Source organism: Globicephala melas, chromosome 16, assembly GCF_963455315.2.
Source record: "Globicephala melas chromosome 16, mGloMel1.2, whole genome shotgun sequence".
In the NCBI taxonomy this organism is placed as follows: Eukaryota; Metazoa; Chordata; class Mammalia; order Artiodactyla; family Delphinidae; genus Globicephala; species Globicephala melas.
Window position 1 is genome coordinate 73,786,116 of NC_083329.1, and position 8,399 is coordinate 73,794,514.

Sequence of the window (8,399 nt, forward strand, 5' to 3'; positions counted from 1 at the left end):
TCCAAACTTACACTATTTTTAAGATATTTTATTCTGAAAAACTAAATCATTTTAACAACCCTCCAACATAACAGCAGTATTACTTTTACAACTGTTGAATATGTAAAATTTTCAAGTTCTAATACTCATCTATATGCCTTTAAAAAACAGCAGTATCTCCGTGCGTGAGATCTGACTGACTCTGGATGATGCCTGGACACCACATGGATTTGTAGAAACCCTTACAATGATTTCTGAGAGGCCCAGGAATTTATGGCCCATAAGTGGGAAACCACTGGATTAGAGAGTTCTTTAGAAAATTGGGTCGCATACAATCTGCTGCGCTTGCTTGAAAAAAAGAAGGGGTGGGGTGGGGGGGGTCACTTCATTCAATTAAGGTACTGAATTCATTTCAGTTAGATATATATTTGCATCGTCCTATAATGCACTAGGCATTGCGCATGGAGACGGCTACAGCTGCGATCTGAACTAGTGGAAGAAATATAAACCCATGTCTTCTGTATCATGCTATAAGGGCCGCATCAGAAGTCTGCACAACCGCTGGAGGTCAGCCAGAGGTTTCCCACGGACACATACCAGAGGAAACAGAAAGTCCACATATACCAGCATAATGTCAAAAAATCCTAGCCGGGAGTCAGGAAAGCTGGGTTCTAGGAACGCTTTCACTAAACAGCTGGAGAATTCCAGAGACATTATTTCTCTTCTCCACTATATTTGGGTTCCGACTTGTACTGATGCCTTCCTCCTTTTTTCGGGGTATAGGGGTGGGAAAAGCACAGTTTGGAGTCCACAGATCTGGCCCCGGTTTAAGTCACCTGCTAGGATTACCCCGGTAGGAAACGACCTCTCACCTCTCACTGTCACCTCCCCTCCCGGTCCCGGCTCTCTGCGTGAATTCATTCAGCACTTCTCCGGCAGGTACCAAATATGTCTGCCCGGGCCACGAGGCGCTGCCCGGGGGCAGACTGTCCGGGAGAACCGAGCGAGAACCTTACCACGCGCGCGACTCGCGACCCTCCCGGAGTCCCAGCCCCGAAGACCCCACCGCCGCCGCCTAACCCAGCACGCGACCGTTACCGGGAACGCAACCGCTGCTCCTCCTCAGGCCCGCACAGACAGCGCCGGAAACGGAAGTGCAACGTACCCGAGTACTCTACACGCCGGCGGGAAACAGGGAGGCCAAAGAAAGAGAACTGCGGAGGGACGACTTTCAGGGGAAGACCGAAGGACGGCTCGTGATTGGCTGAGGGCGGACGCAGGCAAACTCTGCGCGTTGCTCTCCACCTGGAGCCCCGCCCCGCCCCCGCTGCCGCGCCGCGGGGTGCCGCTTCGCAGCCCAGCGTCCGCACTGCACTGGTGATACGCTGAGTCTCCGAGCCCCGGGTGCAGCGCACGACCGAGTTCACCCGGAGGCCGTGGTGACGGTGCGGCATGGTGCCAGCTCCCTGGTTCGGGACAAAAGCCAGAAATAACACATTTATCCTGGTCATCCCGGAGTCACTGCGCCGGCCCACTCCTGAAGCCCCAGGCACTGCGTCCTCCGACTGGCCCAATGGAATAGCACTCAGCTGGGAGTCTCAATGGTTGGTCCGCTTGCTCATCCTTAAAGATGACAGGGCTGGAGATTTCTCGGACGTCTTTAGTGCTAGGACCCTCTTTTGCTGGGACCAACAGACTCTTAGGGCAGGGACAGACTCTGACCCAGCACGAAATGCTTTGGCCTTTCTCTGTTGCAGGAAAAAGAGCTTTCCCTGGGGGATGCCCGTCTTGCTGTTTTCTTGAAGCACAGCTTTGCCTTCCCAGAGCTCTGCCCATTCCCACCTCTCGGGTGAGCTGGAATGCCCTAGTGCCTACAAAGCTAGGTACATTTTCAGAGTTTGAATCTCCCTCTTGTCTTGGAGGCTTTCTTTTCAATATGATCCCACCAAAGCACCCGAGGCTCAGTTCTTCTACCTCACAAAACTAGGCTCATCTATGCTTCATGCCTTTCCACAGCGGACCTGTTCTCTCCCTCAGCATCCCACAGGTATTCACTCTGCCTACACTACACATTCTGTGCTGTGCTTGGGAGGCTGCTGTATAGGGCACACACTTCTACCCCTGTGTCCACCTAAAGGAATTCTGTACTTGAGTGCTGGATCCTATCATCCCTTACTACTACAGAGCGTCACTCCAGCCCGTCTATTCTCTCCCCAGCATCATCAGTCTTTATTGGACTATTCCCATCACACAGTACGTAGTTATTTCTCTCATCTTCAAAACAAACGAACTCCACTTGACCCCATTTCCTCTGTCTGTTACTGCACCTTTCCCCTGCTCCCCTTTGAGGCAAAATTTCACAAAAGAACTGTCAATATGTTTTCTGGGGCTTCCCTGGTGGCGCAGTGGTTGGGAGTCCGCCTGCCAATGCAGGGGACACAGGTTTGTGCCCCGGTCCAGGAAGATACCACATGCCGCGGAGCAGCTGGGCCCGTGAGCCATGGCCGCTGAGCCTGTGCGTCCGGAGCCTGTGCTCCGCAACAGGAGAGGCCACAGCAGTGAGAGGCCCGCGTACCGCAAAAAAAAAAGAAAATATGTTTTCTGGTTCCTCTCCTCCTATTCTTTGATTCACTTTGCTCCCAGAATACCACCTACCACCCTGGCTGCTCCTCCACGGTGGCCTTTGCTGGTTCTCCCACTCCTGCCTGACCTATTAAAGTGACAGCCCACAGGGCTCAGCCTTTGGTCTTCTTCTGTATCTATACTTATTCCCTTGGTGATTTCACTCTGTCTTTTAGTTTTATATGCCATCTGTATCAGTCACTGATTGACTGTAACTGTGCTACAGATTCATCCTTCATTACCCACTCTGCAAAAATGGAGTTAGGCCCTTTATATTTACTTTGACACTGGTATGATGTTAGGTTTTGTCAATAGAGGGTGATGGAGAGACTTTGCAGGAGGAAGCAGTCTTTCTTCCTGGTTCTGCTGTGCTTCCTGGCTGGGCTTCTGAAGGTGGGTACTTCTCCAGGGCCAGCTCCTCCGGTATGTGGTGGCCAGCAGCCACCCATTCCCCCATCCCAACTTCCCAGCAGTTCTGTCGTGGCGTGACTCTCCCAAGACACCGCCCCTTTCCCCAGCACCGAAAGAGGGATTTCCAACAAGTTCCAGTGGTGCAGCACCACAGGGACTCCCCTGACACTGGTAGGCCATGGCCACACCCCTCCAATGAGGTCTGGATCTCAGCGGTTGGGGGGCAAGTATGGGGCTGGGGGAGGGACCTCTTCCTGGGCCCTCCACCTCCACCCTAGGGTAGCGGCTGCTCCTCACATCTGCTGTTCTTATAGGCTTTAGAGTTCTCTTTACTTCTTACTAAGTCCATTTCTCATTGCTCTAATTCCCTGTTGTAGTTAATAATTCTTGGGGTTTTTTGCAGTTAATTGAGTAATTTTATATTCTCCTTTTATCATTTGTTATAAGTTTCTTAAATAAGAGAATTTTATAGGCTATGTCACCAATGACATGTACAAAATAAGTTATAGGAAGAGATTATGTTTACACACACTTCAGCAATAGTGATATGGATGATTTATTCTGGAACACACTACAAGCCTTAAAATTCAGTAATTGGGAAATTAAAGGCTAAAAATTTGTAGCAAAACACATTGCAGAATAAATCAAATATCTCTCAGCAATGGAAAATAATAACAACCACTATTTAATTGTTAAACAGTAAAAATAGCTAACATTTATTTAGCATGTGAAAGACACCTTAGTAAGCATTTTACATTTCATCATACATTTCATTTATTCCTCACAAAACCACTGTCAGTAAGGTATATTTTTACTGTCAATTTATTACTAAGGAAAATGAGGCAAAGAGAGCTTTAGTAGCTGGTGATTTCTTAACAGTGTCAGGATCAAGACTTAAACCAGGTAGTTTGACACCAAGGCTAATACAGGAGAAATGAGAAACTAATATTTCTCAAGAAAATACTGCAAACACACTGAAAACTAAGCATCTGTATTATAACTCTTCCTGTAGTATTAGAAAATAGAATCCAAACTGGATTGGGCAAATGGAGGATGTATTGGTTAATAGAGCTGACAGGCCCAAGAGTATAAATTACTTCAAGAAAAGCCTGATTCAAGGGCACACATAATGGCACATCTCTCCATTTGCGGTTATGTTTTCCTTTATCATGGATTCTGTATTTAGGCTTCATTTGGTATCAAGATGGCTCTCAGCAGCAATAAGTCCACATCCACCAGGTTAAATTTCAAAGAGGAAAGGAAAGGAGAGGGTTGAGGAAGAAGGGAAATGAGAAAGAGATACTTCCACAGAAGTCCTAGCCTGTAACTGTTGAATTGTAAAATACCATCCTGTAATAATTCTTAACATAAACTTTGCCTGTTCAAATTACAGTGTGGTTTCTTTTTCCCGATTGGACCCTGATCAATATAATATCATTTGCCAACGACTCCCAAATTTGTATCAATGACTCAGACCTCTCTCCTGAACTCCAGCCACCTCCCTGACAATCCAGCTGGATGTCAAATAGACATCGCAAACGTAACAGGCCCTAATGGAACTAATGATCTTCTCTCTAACCGGCTGCCCAGCTTTTATCTCAGGTGATGACAGTTCTGTCCATAAACATGATTAGGCCAAACGCCGTGGACACATCCTGGCCTCCTCTCTTTTTCTATCCTCCATATCTAACCTGTCAGGAAATTGCTGTTGATCCTACCTTTAAAATATAACCAGTATCCAACCACGTATCACCATCTCCAGTACTCCTGCTCTGGGCTGAGCCCCATCTTACCACACATGGGTTACTGCACGACCTCTTAGTCCTCCTCCAACCACCCTTACCCTTGCACAGTCACTTCACAATGCAGCAGCCAGAGTGATCCTGTAAAAACGTAAGGCATCAGTCGCAATTTAAACTGGTATAAACACCTTGGAAGATGGTTTGACATATCTATTATTACTGAGCATACACCTACTCCACAAGCCAGCGACAGAAATATATACTGAAAGACATGTACAAGAATGTTCATAGCATTGTCCAAACTTGGAAAACCCCAGAAGTCCATCAATAGAAGCAGGAACAAACTACAGTATGTTCATACAATGGAATAATACGTAACGATGAAAATAAGCTGCCTTGAGCAACAACACAGATGATACTTAGCAAAAGAAGACACAAGAGAATATGTTGTATGACTCCATTTATATAAAATTTGAAACTAGGCAATAGAAGTCAAGATAATTTACTTTTGTAGAGGAGGGGATGTATGACTAGGTTGGGTCCTGGGGACAGCTTCTCGAATGCCAGTGACGTTCTCTTTCCTCATCTGGTGCTAACTGATGGGTATGTTTACTTTGTAAATATTTATTGGGCTGTACACTTGTGCTTTGTGTGCTTTCTGAGTGTATATTATATTTAATTTTCAAGTTTATAAAACAAGTAAGATCATGTCATTCATCTGCTCAAAGCCCTTCAACGGCATCCATTTCACTTCAGGAAAAAGTCAAAATCCTTACAATAACCTCCCAGCTCTGCAGACTTCGGTCCCATCTTCTCAGACCTCATTTCCTATTACACTCTCCTTTGCTCACTGGACTTCAGCGCCACTGGCCTCCTTGCTCTTCCTTGAAGATGCAGGCATGTTCCTGCCTTTGAGCCTCTGCATTGGTTTCTCTTCCTTCAGATATTCATGTAGCCAGTTCCTTCATCTCCTTTAAGCTTTTGCTCAACTGTCCCCTCTCTCTGAAGCCTTTTCTGACTTCCTACCCTCACCCCCAGTGCTCTTATCCTGACCTAATTTTTATAGCATTTATCACCTTGAAACATACAAACATGTAATTAACTATCTCTCTCTGCTAAAGGCAGGGAATTTTGTATGTTTTATTCACTGGTACAAGTGGCTAGAACAGTGCCTGGCATATATAATACCTGTTTGTTGAATAATAAATGGATTTAAATGAAAATGTGGTGGCATCTTCTGACATGATCCCAATGACCCCCACCCGCTAGTATTCACACCTTTGAATTCACCCTGGAGTTCGAAGCTGGACCTACTGACTTGCTTCTAATGAATGGAATCTAACAAAAGTGATTGGATGTCACTTCCGTGGTTAAGTTATAAATGACTGTGACTTCCTTCCTGTGGGTATACTCTCTCCTGCCATCTCAGATTGCACACTTTCATGAAGCAGGCTGAGGACAGCCTCCAAGTGTTCCTCTCAAGTGAGGGACTGAGGCCCTCAGGCTAAGAGCCTGCACAGACCTGAATCCTGCCAACAACCATGGTGAGTGAGCCTTGAAGCTTATCTTTCCCCAGTTGACCTTTGAGATGATAACAGCCAAGACTGTGGTCTGTCAGAGACCCTAGGCCAGAGGGACCCATCTAAGCTGTGCCCAGATCCTGACCCACAGAAACTGTGAGATAAAAGTGTTGCTGTAAGCCACTAAGTTTTGGGGTAATTTGTTACACAGCAATAAATAACTAATACAGGAAAACAAAACATGAACCTGTTAAACAATAAAGATAGAAAGCAGAAGTCGGAGAAAAAACATGAATGCTTATAAGTACCTACAATTTGACAGGCACTTCCAGATGCTTTTAATGTTATCTCAAAAATGGATATACAGTAAGTGACATGTTAGAGTTCTCCAGAGAAACAGAATAGGGGTGTGTGTGTATGTAGAGAGAGAGAGAGAGAGATCTATTTTAAGGGACTGGCACACATGATTGTGGGAATGGCAAGTCTGAAATGTGCAGGGTAAGCCACCAGTCTGAGACCTAGGGAAGAATTAATGTTGCAGCCTGAGCCTCTAGAGACAGAATTCCCTCTCTTAAGGCCTTCAACTGATTGGATGAGGCCCACCCACATTATGGAACGTAATCTGGTTAACAAAGTCTACTTATTTAAATGTTCATCTCATCTCAAAAAAAAAAAAAAAACCCTGCAGAGCAACATCAGAACTGGTGTTTGATGAATTATATGGGTACTGTGACCTACTCAAGTTGACACATAAAATTGACTATCACAAATGGCAAAGCTATTGGATTTCAGGTAAGGGAAAGAACAGCATGGGCTAGAGCTGTCAGGGCATTTTTCAGAAGATTCATCAAAAATGGGTTAACAGGGACTTCCCTGGAGGCGCAGTAGTTAAGAATCCGCCTGCCAATGCAGGGGACACGGGTTCGAGCCCTGGTCCAGGAAGATCCCACATGCCACAAAGCAACTAAGCCTGTGCACCACAACTGCTGAGCCTGCGCTCTAGAGCCCACGAGCCACAACTACTGAGCCTGCATGCCACAACTACTGAAGCCTGCATACCTAGAGCCCCTGCTCTGCAACGAGAAGCCACCACAATGAGAAGCCCAAGCACTGCAACGAAGAGTAGCCCCCACTCGCCGCAACTAGGGAAAGCCCCCGCGCAGCAACAAAGACCCAACACAGCCAAAAATAAAAATTAATTAATTAATTATTTTTAAAAAATGGGTTAACATAGGGACTTCCCTGGCAGTCCAGTGGTTAAGACTCTGCACTCCCAATGCAGGGTGCATGGGTTCGATCCCTGGTCAGGGAACCGAGATCCCACATGCCGCAGCCCAAAAAAAAAAAAAAAAAACGGGGTTAACATGGTTGAAGAAGATAAGGAAGAGGTTTACATATGAGAAAAAGACACATGAGCAAAGACTGCAAGCATTTAGGGTAAATAGAATTAATATTTTTGCCTATCAAGTACTTATTTCTTTGCATTATGAAATAGTGCAATGCCCCTGGCCACCAGTATAAAAAAAATGCAATGTAAAAAATACATATTTGATACAAAGAATGAAACACAGGCATACACATTACCCAACTTAAGGAAAATAATATAACCAATAATCTTAAAGCTCCCTATGTGCCCTCCTCAATGAGATCCTGGAAAAAGCAACCCTTATTAATAATTTTATCATTATGAATACCATATTCATTATAGTTTTATTGCTATGTACACTTCCATAAATTATGTATTAAGTTAAATATTTTTAGACTGCTACATAGTATTCTATTATATGAATATAATATTATAAATTTATTCATTCTTCTATCTACTATATGTTTGGGTTGCTACTAGCTTTGGGTTTTGCTCTTATAAACAATGTCTCTTGGTACATATGTGAAATTGCCAGATCAGAGGAGCTCACGTGATACTGCCAAACGATTTTCAAAGTAAGTCTACCACAACGATGAGATAATACTACATGCATATTAGAATGACTAAATTTTTTAAAAAATCTACAAGACCAAATGGTGGTGAGGCCGTGGAGCAACAGGAATGCTCATTCATTCCTGGTGGAAATGCAAAATGGTGCAGCCCCTTTGGAAGACAGTTTGGCTATTTCTTACAAAGCTA

The 8,399-nt window shown here is 44.9% G+C and overlaps 1 protein-coding gene across 2 annotated transcripts in view; it reads right to left on the reverse strand.

Annotated features, from left to right (window-relative positions):
* BMS1 (BMS1 ribosome biogenesis factor) overlaps positions 1–1,164 on the reverse strand; it is a 48,823-nt gene extending 47,659 nt beyond the window's left edge. Inside the window, exon 1 of one of the 2 annotated variants that reach the window (XM_030843977.3) lies at positions 1,078–1,164. The gene's annotated coding sequence lies outside the window, so the exon portion shown is untranslated. Of the gene's footprint in view, positions 1–851; positions 1,056–1,077 lie in introns of those variants that run through there. The other variant, XM_030843979.3, reaches the window with a different exon arrangement.
* Positions 1,165–8,399: the final 7,235 nt, after the last annotated feature.